Source organism: Emydura macquarii, unplaced genomic scaffold (genome assembly GCF_026122565.2).
Source record: "Emydura macquarii macquarii isolate MOO-44397 ecotype Brisbane River unplaced genomic scaffold, CSIRO-AGI_Emac_v2 contig_383, whole genome shotgun sequence".
Taxonomy (NCBI): Eukaryota; Metazoa; Chordata; order Testudines; family Chelidae; genus Emydura; species Emydura macquarii.
In genome coordinates this window covers 6,722,501-6,739,728 of record NW_027130520.1, presented here as the reverse complement: position 1 = coordinate 6,739,728, position 17,228 = coordinate 6,722,501, and the positions used below count along the sequence as shown (strand labels likewise).

The 17,228-nt window shown below is 44.3% G+C and overlaps 1 protein-coding gene across 4 annotated transcripts in view; it reads left to right on the top strand.

Moving 5' to 3' along the window:
- Positions 1-753: 753 nt before the first annotated feature.
- The window catches only part of ANKRD46 (ankyrin repeat domain 46), a 31,992-nt gene continuing 15,517 nt past the window's right edge, over positions 754-17,228 (top strand). For 2 of the 4 annotated variants that reach the window (XM_067537271.1, XM_067537288.1), the window contains exon 1: positions 1,162-1,254. The gene's annotated coding sequence lies outside the window, so the exon portion shown is untranslated. Of the gene's footprint in view, positions 896-1,154; positions 1,255-17,228 lie in introns of those variants that run through there. The other 2 variants (XM_067537276.1, XM_067537283.1) reach the window with 2 other exon arrangements.

The following is a 17,228-nucleotide window of genomic DNA, read 5'->3' as shown; positions in this document are numbered from 1 at the left end:
AAATAAAAACATATGAAGCCTTGTTAAGAAATGTGAGTAGTAAGCCAGAATTACCAACAGGAGACAAGCACAAAAAAAGGTTTCTCACTATTTTATGGAAAATTAAGGCCAAAAATTAATAAGTTGCAAGGCACTATTAAAGCATGCATAAATTAGTAGCCTGCTTTTACAAGCAAGTTCAGTATCAGTGCTACCTTTATTTTCTTTAAAGGCAGCCAGATTGTAATGAAAATATTTCTTTCCATTGAAATTTTAAAAAGCCGAGGGCTAACAAGCTGCATAATCATTCATTAGCAAGTTTACTGAGTTACTTTACAAACCTTACCACCATGGAATTAATTTCTTCTAAGATAGCAAAGGCTGTTTCAGATGCATGAATTTTAAGTGTATAACCACATCTTTAGACTTTACTAAGATGAAGCAAACCTCTACCTTAAACCCTTGGGCATTTTTCTAACTATTATAGATCAGGATGGACCTAATGTGGGGGTGCAGGCCATCCCACATCCACCCACTCTGGGGTTCTTACCCCCCTTCCTCTAAGGCATCAGGCACTGGCCACCTGTGGAGACAAGCTCAGGCTGCTGCCTCGGACAGAAGAGCTCTGGCCTGATCCAGTGTGGCAGTTTCTGTGTTCCTATGCCATGGCCAGTTGCTAACACGTCAAGACTGATAGATATTAAGGCAGGCGTCGCCTTGGTACCTGAACCCCTGCAGTTGCACTTGGACACTGCACACGCTGGCTAAGGTGCCGCACAGGGAGCCCTGGTGGAGCTGTAAGTCTTCACTATGTACAGGGGCTGCGCAAGCTTCCTGCGCCCTAAGGAAGAAACAAACAGTCTAGCCCGGATTGCAGCACCCCTGACTGCCCTACCGGAGCTCGCTGCGAGTTGGGGTAAGGCGTGAGGGGCTGCATCCGCTAGTCCCCTGCTCTGGGCCGAGCCCGGAGGGGCGCCTGCCGGGCTTCGCTGCTCGATGAAAGCTCGCTGAGGCTGCTGGCCGCAGGGGTGCAGGCAGTGTCCCCGGCCGGAGACGGCTGCCCTAGCGCGGCCCTTTTCCGCCGTGGGTCCTGGGGTGCGCCCCCTGCATGGCGCTGCCGCCGCCGTCTGCCCCGGGGACGGTGCAGGCGACCTCCGGCCAGCAGGTGGCGCGGCCTCCGCTCCGGCTTCTGTGTGTGAGTCCCAAGAAGCAGGGCCGGCCGGCGGCGCAGCGCTATCGGGACCGGGACCGGGACTGGCCGGGCGGCGGTGCCAGGCAAGGCCTGCGGGAGGGGATCTGGCGCGGGGCCCGCCCGCTCCCTAGTGAGCGCCCAGCCGCGAGAGCGCCCGGGGTGGGGGGCTGGCTCCGGGCGTCGCGGGCGCAGACCCCCCCACCTGCCTGGGGTGCAGGTTACGGCGCGGGGCAGCTGGGCCCGGCGGGTGCCGCCCCCCTTGGCCGGGCACCAGCCTGAGCCCGGCGCGCTGAGCCCGCTCGGCAGCCGCCCCGCCAGCCCCCGTCTAGCGACCGGGCCCTTGCGCCGCTCGTTGCTGCGGGAGCCGCCAGGGCCCTGTCCTGGGAGGCGGGAGCCGGGCCTAGCCCGCTGCGCAACGCCGGCCTGCTGTCAGAGGCAGTGCGGTAATTCCGAGCCGGGGCCGGGCTCGGGCAGTTCGAGGGAGATGCCGACAGATGGAAAGAGAGGCGGGCCGGAGAGTCAGAAACCCTCCGGCTTGCGGTGCTCCAATAGTTCCTGCCCTTTAGTTGGGAATCGCCCTGTCGTGCCACAAGTCTGTCCAAGCGATGGCTTCTGTAGGGCCCCATGCCCGCCTTTGGTGCAATACAAGTGACCATGTGTAAATGGTGTAGTCCAGACTAATCTGAGGTACAGGTAAAGGGGGAAGGAGGAGGAAGGGATTGTGCATTCCCATTAATGTTGAAAAACAGCTGTGATACTGGCTAGGCAACTAGGTAAGTTCCGAATATGATGTGGTAGCACAGAATTAATGGTGTGTTTAACTGCCTATGCTGGGGCAGAACTGACTCTGGTTGTTAGCACCTGGGTGTGAAGAACATCACTGACAAATTGGAGTTTAACCAGAAAATTGTCATGAGCATGATTGTGGGTTTGGAGGGGCCAACCTATGTGAGAAGACTGAAATAGTTAACTCAGCATAGCCTTGGTGATGTAACTGTCTACAAATATTTGAAGTGTCACTATGAAGGCAGGGGAGAAGGCCTTTAAAATGATAATGGGATGAAAAACTAGAAGTAATAGTGAGTGAGAAAAAAAATTCCCCACTTTGCAGTCAAACGTTGACTTCTGAGGAAAATGAGCAAAACTACAAATATGTACAGTTTGACTAAATACCTAAGAGGAGTGTGGGAGATGTAAACATGTACAAGAAACATTAAGCATGTAAACTGTAAGGAAGCAGAGGAGTTACCTTTTTGTTCCACCAAAAATGTAACTAAGAATAATGGGGTGGAATTAGGAATATATGGTTTATCAGGAAAATCTTTGTAACAGTGAGATGATCTGTTAGACTGAAATAGTCTTTGAAGAGAAATGGTAGACATTTCATTTTAAAAGGTTTCTGCTTTTTCTGATTTGTACTGCAGTAGCACCCAGAGGCCCCAGTTAAGATTAGGGTCCAGTTGTGTTACATGCTAAGGGCTTGTCTACACCTACAGTGCTGTAGCAGCACAGCTGTGCCACTGTAGTGCTTACTGAAGATGCTACCTATGCCGATGGGAGAGCTTCTCCCATAGACATAGGTACTCCACCTTCCCAAGAGGCGGGGTAGCTGTGTTGATAGGAGAAGATCTGTCGACATAGAGCTGTCTCCACCACGGGTTCAGTCAGTATAACAGTGTCAATTTTCCACACCCCTGATGGATGTAGTTATACAAGTGGTTCTCAGCTTGTGGGCTGCTTGAGGCCCAATCAGCACACAGCTGCAACCCATGTGACATCCTCAGGGCCAGGCAGGTAGTATATATATTGTGTTGATGTGGTCCACATAATACATACAGAGCTGCAGATGTGGCCCACAGTGTAAACAGGTTGAGAACCACAGAGTTATACCAATATAAGTCTATGATGTAGACCAAGTCTAAAATAATTTTAGTTCCGTGTTCTGATTTGTTTTGTTGTTTTTACAAATTACAAGCCAGTAAGTTTCTTAACAGGACTGTGGGTTCTGTATTTTTTATAAGCTATGAAAGTTGTGTAGTGTTTGCAACCCAAATATTGTAGAATCATGCCAGTGAATGAGCATCAAAATGAAACTGAGTAGACACTCACCTTGTGAGTTGAAGAGAAAGGCATGTTGTGGGGAGAAAACCAGCAACACAAGTGGTGAAAGGTTAGATTTTTAATTTTTGTAATTGTCTAAAATGATATTAGCTAGCTATACAAGAAAAAAAATTAAATTTGCTTTTAATCTGATAATCTCATGCATACAGTTGGAAACAGTTCTGCACTAGCAGGGGAATGACTAGATGATAAATCTTTCACTTCTAAATTCAGTAGGCTAAATTCTGTTGTATTCTGCAGCCCTTTTACACTGCCAGAACAACATAAAGGGCAGCCCTAGCCATTAGAGTATACTCCTAGTGTAAGGTTTTCTCCTTCAGTGGCATAGAGCTGCTGGAATAGAGCTATGCTGCTCCCTCCTCACAGACCCTAGTATAGCAGATGGGACCAGAACACACCATATAGTTAAGGCTATTCTTGCCTGTGGAGCAGCTCCTAGAGGACTGTTGCATTTGAGAGTAATTTAGAGCAGCTTTCCAGCAATTGTAGCTCCAGAGCAATGGAGATTATGCCCCACTGATTTTAATAGCTTTGAGCACTATCCTCACATCACTAAAAGGTTGTCTTCACAGGGAAATGGGCCAGAATAAGTTACTAGGCCCTGCATGGACACTTATTCCAGAATAAATGTTCATATGGAGAGTTATTCCAGAAGAGCTGTTGTGCTTTAAATGCATGTCCTTGCTTATTTTGGATTCATTTCCTCATGTAGACAAACCCTAAATCTCACACAGTGTGAGCCCCACTGTACTTATATTTTTCCCTTTCTTTCCTTGAAAGCTGTCTTCCACCTTTAGCAATTTTAATTCCAAAATAAACAACATGGCTGTATTTTATTTTGGGTTGTTTTCCTACCATTAATGCTATTTTTTTCACTAGAATATTTTGGTCACTTGTCTTCCAATATGTTCTAAAATCTTGTGGGGATTGTGAGGGACTAGTAATAGATCAGAGCAAGTTGTGAGAAAGTCTAATATTTTTATTCAGAAGCACCAAAAAGGATCAAATAAAAGTTTATATATAAAGTGATGCTTACTATGAACACTGCTCATTAGCCTGAAAGACAGAAAAGAGGCTAATACAATGGGAAGGAAAAGAGATACTATGGGAAGGCTCTAAGAAGTATAATAAAGAACACTGGAGGAAAAATTGCAGCAACCGGGATTCTTAATGACATTTCAGTGTGACTATATTTGATCACAACAGCTCTAAATGCTGTAACTCTTTTTTGTACAGTTTCTGACCACTCTTCCTCATGGTGTTGTGAATTGCCTCTCAAATCATTTTTAGGAAATTTGAGTATTGCTGTTCATTCTTTTGGATACCAGCCTTCATTTTAAAAATAAAGAGGTTTTAAAATAATAATTAGCTTTTGAGAAGGGTCATCTGGTATTAAACTTCTATATAAAAAAAAGACCAAGCAATATTATAATGGAATTAAAAGAAAAAAGATATTTGAAGAAAGCTTTAGTTTTGAAAAATGTGAAAATTACAATTTTAGTGTGTTCTTAAAAGCCTTAAAACTTAATTTTTCTGATGCAATTAGAATTGATATCCATTCCTGTCCTGAAAATCTTACAGTCCAAGACCCCAATCTTTCATACATTTACGTATGTACTTAACCTTATGCCTTTTTGTCAGTAGATCTACTCCTGTGAACAGTAAAATGTGTGTTAAGTGTTGGCAGCAGGGTGGATTGATTTAAATCAAGGCAATTTAAATCGCCAAGAGAAAATCATTGATTTAAATCAAGTTTCCCACTGATACTTCTTCACATATTTCTTAAACAATGGTGCAAATCTGATCACTAAAACATGTTAATTTACAACTCAATACAGCATTTTACAACATCTAGGAGGGTATACTTTGTGTAATTTTTTAGATAACTTGATTTTTATTAATTTAGGAAATAGTACATAATACTCACTACTTGTGTCAAGCTGCAGATGCAGCAGCAGTACATTAGGAATGGTGAGAACTAAATCACACACACAAACACAATAGCATTTACATTTTATTAAACTAAATCTAAAATGTTACATAAATGTTTCACATTGGCAATTGCAGCTGTTTCCTGACAGCTGTCCTTAAACTTTTTTTTTTTTTTTTTTTTTTTAATTTTCAAATTTTAATTCTAACAGGTCATCACAACATCAAATGTACACTGTCCTTAAAACTTCTACAACTAGCTCTCCTCTTCCCCACTCCCACTGTCATTTTTATTTATAGACTGAAACAGAAATATGAGTTTCAACGCCGACCTGGAGCAACTGCTGGGGGAGCACCCTCGCTCTACCCCCGGTGGCTGTCTGGTGGGAGATCTTCCTCCCTGTACCGAGGATCTCCACCGCCCTTCGGGGGGACCCAATGCGGGATTGCCCCGGGACACCAGCCCCTTCTCCCTCAGCCGGGGAGAGAGAGGGAGGGGAGGTGGCGTAGACAAGGCCAACAAGTCTCTTGCCGCCTGAAAAGCCTCCAGTGTCGACGGCGTTGGCAGGTGCACTCTCCCATTCGCAGGAGTCGTGGGAGGCTCCCTGATCGGAGATGCAGGCACCGGAGAAGACTCGACTGGCCGTGGCTGGTGCATCTCCGCACTCGACCCTGCCCGTACCGATGGCGCAGGGGAGTGTCTGCGCTCCGTGTGCTGTTTCTTCCTCTTCAGCACTGGGGCTGCTGCTCGGTGCCAAGTTGATCTCGGTGCTGGCGGTGCACTCTGCACCAAGGTTATGCTTGGTGCCGAGGTAAAGCGGGACGGCTTGGACACTGGGTGGAGCACTGCCTCCATGAGCAGGGCTTTTAACTGGATCTCTCGGTCCTTCCTGAGTCCATGGTTTAAAAGCCCTGCAGATCTTACACCTGTCTTTCCTGTGCTTTTCCCCCAAGCACTTAAGGCACCGATGGGGGTTGCTGAGCGGGAAGGCCTTCCTGCAGAAGGCACATGGCTTAAATCCCGGTGACCGGGACATAGGCTGGCTGCTCTAAGTCCCCTCAGGGACTTGCTTATCTAACTACACTTAAGAACACTTAACAACTACTTAAAACTAACTAACTAACTACTTCGAATAACAAACAGTTTGAACAAGAGGAATGGTACTTGCAGAAAGCAAGGCTTGTTCCAGCAACCGTCATGGACAGAAAGAAGGAACGGGGCATAGGGCAGGCAGTGCCTCACATACCACGGCATGTGCGCGGGACTCCAGGGGGCACCAGAGCCGGCCCTACGGGATCTGCTGATGGGAAAAAAGTTCTGGGAACCGTGCACAGTGGTGTGCACTCACCTATAGTAGAATGAACATGAGCAACACCTCTCGAAGAACATCAGTTACTGGTAAGTAACCTTGTTTTTCCCTGCTTTTTAACTCTCATCTTCCCCATTCCCACTGTCATTTTTATTCGTAGACTGAAACAGAAATACGATTAATCCGTCGATTTCTTAACTTTGAGTGAATAATACCAAACGATGAAAATATTCTCTCTGTGCCTGCAGAGGAAGCTACTGCTGTAAAAAGTTGGCTTAGCAACTGCAGGAACTCTGTTTCAAGGTGCCTGGCTAATGATTTCCACCAGTTCAAGGGAGTGATTTTGTTCAAAACATCATCAGTAAACATGTACTGTTTAAATGGTTCCACGCCAGCCCTGAAATTTAATATGATTGGCATAACTGAGGAGTGATTTTGAGATGCCCATGCCATGGCAGCAGCGTCTTCTTCAGAAGTTAGGCATCTACCTTTATATCTGGGGTCGGGAATGTTTGCAAGAAAATGAGGTGGAGTTACTGCTTGATCCATTCGCCTGCAGTTTAACTTTCTGGTGAGATATTTCTTTCTTCAATGTCTCTTGAAGTGCCTTCCTAATTTTGACAGCATCAGAAATGTAGCAACAATTTCTCTGAAGTTTGTTTAAGTCTATGGATATAGGCTTCAATATACTGAGCATATCCTCTACATTCCTCTTTAATCCAATGTTAGATACTTTGGATGAAATACTTCCATCTATTTTATCACAGTTTTCTTCACAAAGTTTATGAGAATAGGCTGATTCTTAATAAATTGTTCAAAACAATGAACCACAGAATTCCATTGAACATCTTGGGGGAGAATTAGTTTGGATCCTCCTGCTCTCTTCAGTGAAACTGAAGCAAAATGGTTGTTACAGAAGTATTCTGTGACTTCAACAACATTTTCTTTTATTCCTGGAGAAGACGTGCTTAAGTCTTTGGGTAAAAGATGTATTAAATGGGCACTGCAGCCATATGTTATTAAGGAGCATCCTTCTGTTTTTTCTTCTAAGTGTCTTCTCATTTGCCTCAATTGCAGTGTTGTCTGTGACAGAACTGCGCACGTGAAAGTTGAATTTTTGTTCACAGTTTATTACAGCTTTCACTGCCACTTCTTTTAAATAGTCTGTTGTGTGGGCATTTCCCAATGTATCTATTGTTTCTGAAAGATATGCAACCCCATCTTCTGTTGTCACACAGGCGCATATTACTTGATCATTGTGTACATTGCTCCACCCATCAAGGCTTAAACTGGCAAATTTCCCCTCAGTATTTCTTTCACACTGTTCAAGTTCCTTCTCGTACACTGTATCTAGCAACCTTCCACCAATGTCTGCTGTACCAGGTGGAGTGTAGCCTGGTCGTAAGGACCCAACCGTTCAGTGAAGTGTTTATTGTCAACAATGTGAAAAGGAGAATTTGTGGCATAAATGAACCAAACAATCTTTTCATCTATGGTGTTTTGCTGGTATTTGCTGGTCCTTACTACAAATCCATCCATGATGGTGGGTTTACTGGATGATTGAAATATTTTGCTTGCTACTGATACTTTGTTGTCTGAAATATGTTTAGTTGCAGCACTGCTGCTAAAAGTACCAACAGAGAACTCTGAAGTTTTTGCAGATAGACACACAGTCAAAATCTCTCATGCTTAAATGGGATCCTGAAACAAAATTCAAAACTGATTTTGAATTGTCATTCTTCTCAGTACTTCTCACTCTATTATTCAATTAATCATTTACATTTTTTTTCAGGAAGGATGCAGTTCCAATTCCAAATTACCAAAAAAGCTAAGACTGACTGAACGTACATTAATTTTGGTGTAAGCCCCATAGAACTCACTGGCACTTCTGTTTTTTGAGAAAACAAGTATAAAATGGGGTTCCCTTGGAAAAGCTGAGTTATGCTGAAGTAAAATAGGAAATAGCTTTATAGCATCACCATTATGGTATGTGGCCATGATGTTCCATAATAAGGGGAATGTATTATGTAATATAAAATAAGAAAATAAATGACACCCAGTGGCAACTGGCAACTCTAGATTTTTCTTACTGCAGCTTTCTGTACTGTATACTTGGGTGATAGATTCTAAACCTAGTTAACGAATTAAACAAGCCATAAGGATTAGCTAAACTAATTTTTTTTTCTAGCAACATCCAACATAGCAAACAGACTGTAAATGTAGGTTTAGCATGTTTGTGATGAGATTTAATTGTAACTGTTACTTTTTAAATGAGAGAGAAATTTAGTATTTTATTGATGATTTTTAAAAAAAAATTAAAAAATCTGATTTAAATACAAAAAAATTGGATTTTTTTTTAATTTTTAAAAGAAAATCATTGATTTTTATCCACCCCGGTTGGCAGGATTTGTGTTAAGACGACAAATTGCAGGTGAAATGTGGCGGGAGAAAGACACAATCAAATATATATATTTTTTACAAATGCTAGCTTTTAAAGTTATTTTTATGATCAGGTAAAATATCAGTTATCCCCATTTGCCTGTTGGTCTCACCATCATTAATTGGCTGATCCTTTTGGTATTGTGGTAGAAGTGCTTTGAAAGCCGCAGACACTGCACATCAGCAGATATTGCAGTTTGAATAGTGTTTTTGTTTTGCTGGGATTTGCTGTGCTTTCTGAATGTTGATTTTTATGCAAGTTACTGAATGTGTTGAGTAACTAGATAGAAATAAATAAAATGATAAAGGTATAACTAACTATGAGAACTGCAAATGAATGCATAGGATAACTTTCTTTTTTAGAGGGAAAAATGTTAACTTTAAAATAACATGGTAAATGCCTTTTATATGACTATTGGGGTCATTACTGATTGTGTGAGTTTTGTTTAAACAACTTACAGCTCACTTATGTATAGTTGAATTCTTTTATTAAATATTCTTACTTCCATGGAAGAAAGTATGATTCAGTTTAGTAAAGTATCGTGAGGGCAATTCAGAAAGGCTCTGACTTTGAAATAATTGTCTACATTTTTATTTGGCTTTTTAATAGATGCGACTTAGGATGCAGTCATGTGGTTTGTGTTTTAAAAATACATCATGAATACAAATATTTGAAAATTAGGGCTTCCACAATCCACTGGCAAGTGGAAGTTATTGGGATGAGTGTGGGGCTGAAAGCTATCAATTTTTCCAGAATTTAAGCTTTATTTAAAAAAAATTAATTTTCTACTTCTTGCAGTTGTGAATATACATTCAGTTCACAATTGGATGGTTCAGTTGCACAGTGCTGTTTTCCTGAATTTTCACAAGTTTGCCAAGCAGCAGAGTAGGATTAAAAAGACTGGTCTGTTTCATTGCTACTTTTCAAAATCCTGTAAACAGCAGTGAAACTCCAAAAATGATGTCAAATTCATATTTCTCGTACCTGGAAAAGCTACATTGGCACCAGAGAGTAACACACAAGGAAAGAGAAATCAAAAGAAGCTAGGGGAAGGGTTGAGTAGCAGAGACCCCTTCTGAAGGCCCCAGAGGTTCTGCAGGGAAGGAGACAACATTCCTTCAAATTTCCAGCATATAGAGGATGGAGCTTCAGATTTATCAGATACCTCCTAGTCAGTGGTAATTATAAAAGATATAATAGCCTGTTAGAAATCCCAGATGCCTCAATATCATCTGGGGCTTCTTATCAGAGCACTGCCCTTCGACTTTACTGGTAAGGCCACCCCTTTATCTTTTTGATTTACCTTTGGCTCTTAGATGTCTGATAAACTTTTTGAGTTCTGGGTATCTCATCACAAAAACCATCATGACAACAGGTACCATTTGGCATGCTTGTAACCCAGATAATATGATGGTTGCTTTATGAATGCACGTAACTGGCAATTGTCAGCAAAGTGGCTAAAGACAGAATGGACAGAGAGAGTGTTCGTCCCTGCAGGTTGTCTCTTCAGAGCTGAGGAACACTGCTGGGTGGGGAAGCTATTACTGCCATTGTCCTTGTTGTATCTGTTTTGCGGACAAGTAGATTTTAGTTTTAATTCAGTCAATTTGACACTTTCCATGAGTTATAAAAGAACTATAAGTACAAGGAAACAAAAATTAATTGCCCATGGTTTATTTAACCTTTAGAATCATAAAGTTTATTTTAAAAAGTCTCCTGGGTTAGCTCAATAGTGTAGAATCAATGCAGTGCCCTACTACATGGGCATCAGAGATTTGGACCTTAAACTCAGGCCCCTCATTTCTGGACCGGCAAGGCTGGGAGTATGCTCAGGTCAGGTGTCTCCTGCTCCTTCCTATCTGCTGATTCACGCTCCCTCCCCCGCAAATTAATCCCTCTAGGAGTAATGTTGGCAGACTCTATCTTAGTAGTCCCCGCACTTTTTCTCTCACACCCCCTTACCAGTATTAGAATGTGTCCGCACCCACCTGGCCAAGAGCAGAGTTGTGGCCAGACTAGGGACTGCGGCAGAAGCCAGGAGTGGGGGCCGCGACTGGGGGTGGGGCCAGAGCTGAGCTGGGGGCAAAGCGGGGACACTTCCTCCCCACCCCTCAAGAGTGCTGACCTGGGCCCTGCTGCGGGCCCCCCCCAGAGCGGCCAGTTCCACAATTTGGGCACCACTGCTCTAGCAGGAACTGTTTGCTTGTCTACATGGAGAAAAAGAACAGCCTAGCTGTAGCAATTAATTATTCTAGAATAGTGTCCACATGGAAGAGTTATAACAGCATAGCTATAGCAGAATAATTATTCTGCTATATCTGGCCTAGTCTATACCAGAGATTTTTCTTGACCAAAGTCAACTTTTTGTGCCAAAACAGTATTGGTGTGCACTGCAGTCCCTGTCCCCCCACCCGCTGACCCAGCTCCCCTGATTTGTGACAAAATAAAACCATCTTGACGAGAGGCATAGAGCTTTTTGCACCAAACTTTAAAGGACAAAGCATCACTGTAGACACCGCACTTGGTTATGTTGCGGTAAATGGACTCCAGGAAGTGGCCCACAATGCCTATCCTGATCGCTCTGGCCATCAGTTTGAACTCTGCTGCTCTGCAGCTATCCGCCCCTCCATCTTTAAAGTCCCGGGAATTCTTGAAGTGGTGTGGAGAGCTCACATCGCATCTTCCCAGCTGACCATGGCGGCTCCACGGACCAAACGCTCTCCCACTTGGAGCACACCAGAAATTCTGGATCTGATCAACGTTCAGGGAGAGGAGGCTGCGCAGTCCCAGTTCCACTCCAGCCAAAGGAACTTCGATATGTATGTCAAACTTCTCATTTAATGATAGAGAAGGGCTATGAACGGAAACACTGCGTTGCCATGCAAAAATCAAGGGATAAAAATCAAGCAGGGATACCAAAAAGCTAGAGAGTCAAACCGTCACTTTGTTACAGAGCAAAAGACCTGCCACTTCTATAAGGAACTGGAAGCCATCCTCAGCAGCAACCCCACCTCCACCACCAAGAGACTCCTGGATACCTCCGCGGGCACAGGGGCAGCGGACACCAAGAAGTTGGGACGAGGAGGTCGAGTTGGAGGACAATGCGGAGCAGGGGACTGGGTCGTTTGCTGACATAGGGAGCCAGGACCTCTTCCCAACCCTTGAGGGTTTGAGCCAGTCCCAGCGCTCCAGCTCTGGCATTTAGGAAGCAGGAGAGGAGAGCTTGGGTAAGTGATTTTTTTGAGCTGATGCTGCTTGTTTACATGAAGTACATCTGTCCTTTGCTTTGTTGCATTATACAGCTAGTTGAAGGGCTAAAAATGCACATGAGTAGCTGTGTTTGCATATGCTTCTCATTTCCCTGTTCAGCTAGGCAGTGTGGCAGTAAGGTGTGTTAATGCACACTGAGATTTCACAGGAATCCTCCAGAGAGATGTCTAGGAAACTTTCCTGGAGTTTACTCACCAATCCTCTGCTGGAGATTCCTCAGCAGAGCAGCTTTGTTGCTTCCCCCATTATAGGAATCTTTCCCACGCCAATCAGCAATCACTAGTTCAGGGACCAAAGCAGCACACAAGCGAGCAGCATAGCCCGGTTTGAAGCTGCTCGCATGGAGGAGATGCATCCTAGCATCCCTGCTTACTTTCAGGAGTGAGATATCGGCTTCTATGGCTCCCGCCTGTGGAAAATGGTGGCACAATTTGAAATCTACCTGCATGAGTACCCCAAACAACCACCAGAACCTTTTCCCCAGCATGAGTGCCCCTCCCTCTGGGCACAACTCACAATGCCCTGGCTGATTGTCGAGCTGTGCACTTGCCAGGGGACACTGAGAAAGAGGGGTATTTTACAATAATGCATCAATGCTGTTGTTGCACTCACAATAATGCTTCTGTTCATTGTTTATTGTGCTTCTTGAGGGGAAACCCCTCCACACCTGCCGATTTCTCTGCAACTGATGATAAAACAACCATGGACAAGCAAAGAGATGTTCCAAGAACTCCTCCAGTCCTCTGAGGTGGAAAAAAAAGAAAAAAGGGCATGGAGAGACACTATGGCTGAAAGATTAGAATATTGATAGGTAGGTGTAGTGGAGCATTTGCCCCACGCTGGCTAGGAAGGGGTTAAGAGGGCCCTTGGAGAAGCAGCCAATGAGAAGGAGCTGCAGGATAGCCAATCAGGGCCCGAGAGCCCAGTATAAAAGGGCCAAGCAGAACAGGGTTAGTCAATCCCAGGAGCTCAGGGAGGGAAGACTGGCTGCCCTGCAGGCATAAGAAAGTCAGCATCCGAGACAGAGCAGTGGCCTAATACAGGGGCGGAAGAGGTCCTGGGGCTGCTGGGAAGTGGCACAGGCAAGTCTGTCGAGGAGTTGGGGGAAAGACGGTGAAAGCTGGTCGCACATAGGGTCCCTGAGCTGGGACCCAGAATAGTGGACGGGCCTGGGTCCCTCCCTGCCTCCCACAAGCTGCCGTTGGAGTGGTGGTAGACTGCTGCGGCCACTGAAGTAAGTGGCGGATCCAGGACTGCAGAATCCCCCGGAAGGTGGTGGGGGACATGGATTGTGGCTTGGCCGGAGGACTGGGTCTGGAAGAGGATGTGGTGGGTCCTGACGGTGGCGGGCAGGATTACCAGTGAACCCCAAGGAAGTGTGACAGAGCACACCCGCGGACGTGGGCGTCTGCTTAAGCTATTCCCCAGATCCCAGCAGGAGGCACCAGTCCAGCAGTGAGTGCTGCGAGTCTTTCACAGTAGGAGAGGAGGGAAAACCAGGAGCAAGTGATAGCAAGTCATGAGCGCATGATAAAAGCCATGAGGAGCAAAAGGAGTTACTAAAGTCACTCATAAGACTGCAGACTGAATTCATGAGTGCTCATCTCCCCTTGCAGCCAATACAGAACTGCTTTCCATGCCCTCCCCAAACTCCATCTACACATTTCTACCAAATTCCCAGCTTTTATTGGTACCCCGTTCACTCTACCCCTTCAGATTGCTTCCAGAATGATAGCTGGACTTACACCTAGTTGTCATAGCTCGCACTGTCCCTCCCTGCTTTCTCCCTTCCAGCACAGCTTTTAGTGTGTGTTGTGAATAATTGCTATTTAATAAAAAAATCCTCTATGAAGAATAAGCAATCTTTATTTGTTTCTTGCACATGGTTGTTGCACCTTACATTGATACAGTGCAAGCTGGGTAGCAGTGAGAGCATGGCACTGGCTGCTTACAAAGAAACCTTATTCGTGCTCATTGTCAAAATAGTTCCTCAAGGCCTTCCTGATTCGAATGGTCTCCCATTGTGCCCTTCTAATAGCCCTGACATCTAGTTGTTCATATTCAGCCGCAAGGCGATCCATCTCTGCTCTTGACCTTGGGGGAAAATTTTTACCCTTAGCTTCACAAATATGGAGCACACAGTAGGTGGCTATAACCACGGGAATATTTTCCTCATTTAGGTGTAACCTGCCATAAAGGCATCGCCAACGAGCTTTTAATCTGCCAAATGCACATTCAGCGGTCATTCAGCACCTGCTCAACCTGTTATTGGAGCGCTCCTTGCTGGTTGCCTGTATAAGGCTTCATGAGCCATGGTAGTAAGGGGTAGGCTGGGTCTTCCAGGATCACTGTGGATATTTCAACATCCCCCATTGGAATCTTTTGGTCTGGAAAGAAAGTCCCTGCTTGCAGCTTTCAGTACAGGCCAGTGTTCCTGATGATGCATGCGTCATGCACTTTCCCTGACCAACATGCATTGATGTCAGTGAAATGCCCACAGTGATCCACAGGCACCTGCAGTACTGTAGAAAAGTAACCCATTCTATTGATATACTATATCACAAGATGGTCCAGGGCCAAAATTGGGATAGGCGTGCCATCTATCATCCCGCCACAGTTAGGGAATCCCGTCGCTTCAAAGCCATCTGCTATTTTACGCACATTTCTAAGTCTCACAGTCCTTCGTAGCAGAACGCGATTAATGGCCCTGCACATTTGCAACAGTACAGCTCCAACAGTGGACTTCCCGACTCCAAACTGATTAGCAGTCTGGAGTTGCCAGCTTCCACACACTGATCGCCATGCACTTTTCCACCGAGAAGGCAGCTCTCATTCTGGTGTGCTTGCACCACAGAGCAGGGGCAAGCTCTGCACAGAGTTCCATGAAAGTAGCTTTGCGCATTTGAAAGTTCTGCTAGCCACTGGTCATCATCCCAGACCTCCATAACAATGCGATCCCACCACTCAGTGCTTGTTTCATATGCCCAAAAGCGACAGCATACTTCAAGCAGATGTTCCATGAGCGCAAACAGTAATCTGGTTCTGTTCGTTTGCATGGCACACAGCAGGTTAGGCATCTCAGATTCCAGTTCCGATTGGGAGTTCATGATATACTGCATGACCAGCTGCGTTGTGTTCAGAACACTAACAGCAACAGTGGAGAGCAGTGCAGGATCCATTCTTTCATATAGAGATGGCAGGTGCTCAGGAAACTGGGGCCATTGAAAAATGCTGCAAAATGCAGTTGGAAACCCAGGGAATGACAGGACGGAAATCACTGCATCATAGGACGTTGAGTCTGCACCCATGATGCACTGCAATCCTCTTCACCTCCCACAACTTCTAGCTGCACAAGGTGGCGAATTGCACAGTGGGATAGTTGCCCACAGTGCACTGCTCTCACTGTCGATGCTAGAGCACCAACTGTGGACGCGCTTCGGCAACACAGTGAGTGCTGTGTGGACAGGCACAAGTGGTGTAATTACAGCACTTTTTGATCATCACTGTAACTTGCATCATCAAAACTTTCTAGTGTAGACAAGGCCATAGCTGGTCAGTTTCCTTGTGTATACAAGCACTATGTTAGCCAGAAGAGCCAGAATTGATAGTGATGGTAGGCGAACCAAGGGCAACAGCCAATCTCTGATGAAAACAAAAGTAATTGAAACAGTTGTCACAAATTTTGGGTTTCTTGGTTTGTGCAGCTTTTGAGAAGGCAGTTTAGTTAGCAGAAGTTAAAATACACAGTGAGCTGTTTAGTTAAGGTCTGTATATAAGCTGCTCTTTCTGTTTCCTGATGACTGGAAACTAGTTTTGTTTTGTTTTCCATAGCAACTTCCTGGAAGGGTGATTCTTTTGGAAACAGTTAAAATGTGAAACTTGGTCAGATAGCTGTGGTTTGTAATCCTGTTGAACAGTCACTCTAACCTGAAGAACAGGAATTTTTCTTTTTTTAGCGTTTAATTTTTTTCTTTACTGATTTTTCTAGAAAAATACAAAAACACCAAAAATAATACAGAATGAACAATTTAAATTTTTTCAACAATCATTACTGACAAGGAAAAAGGAATTTAAATACTAGGCTATTGCTTTATGAGTTTAGCTTCTATTTTTTAAATTTTGAAAGGATTAGTGCTTAGCAGCAATATGTACTCATGAGAAATGTAGCCTAAAAATACTGTGCCATTGCATCATTTCATGCCACATGAGGCCTGTCCTTGCATAATATGATATAGTAAAAGTATTTTAAATCATATTTTACTAACAGAGACTTACCCACTTCTTAACAGATGTTCTATTTCAATCCATCACATATTTAGCTATTATAAACTACTTCCACTGTCAGATGTCTAGTAAATGATCATACATGTGTCTGTCTTGTTGCGTAATAAGATCTGTAAATCTGATGGTGTCTATTTCATGATCTTCAGAATTGGCAATAAGCATATTAGTAATAAGGACCTATTGTGAAGAAGCCAGCAATGCATTTTTTATATTTTTAAAGTTTTTACTGAAGATGAATAATGTATAAATTTAAGATGGTTTTGCTAACTTAGACTTCCCCTAAAATGACCTGATTTTGTTTGTTAGCCATTAAATGGGACTGAGTGTTGTAAATGCCAGTGAGAACAACTGAGGGGCCCAGAGTGGTTAAATGTATGGGTAGGAGATTTAACCTAGAAAAATGTAAGCTAATAAACCAAAGCACAAATATTCAGAGGGAGGTGTGTGCCAAGGTGTAACACTAGGTCTGGTCTACACTTACTGCGGATTTCAGCGGCAGTCGACAGGAGATACGCAAGCTATCTGCACGTAGCTTCCGTATCTCCCGTTGACTTCCTAACGTCTACCTACCGCGGCATCCCCACTGCTGTGCGCTGATGGGAAATGCCCTCCCATCAACGCAGCACTACTCTACTTGCCAGTGGATTACCGGCATCTACTTCCAGGTTCGACTGAGCGAGTCTTCACTGCCACTCAATCGAAC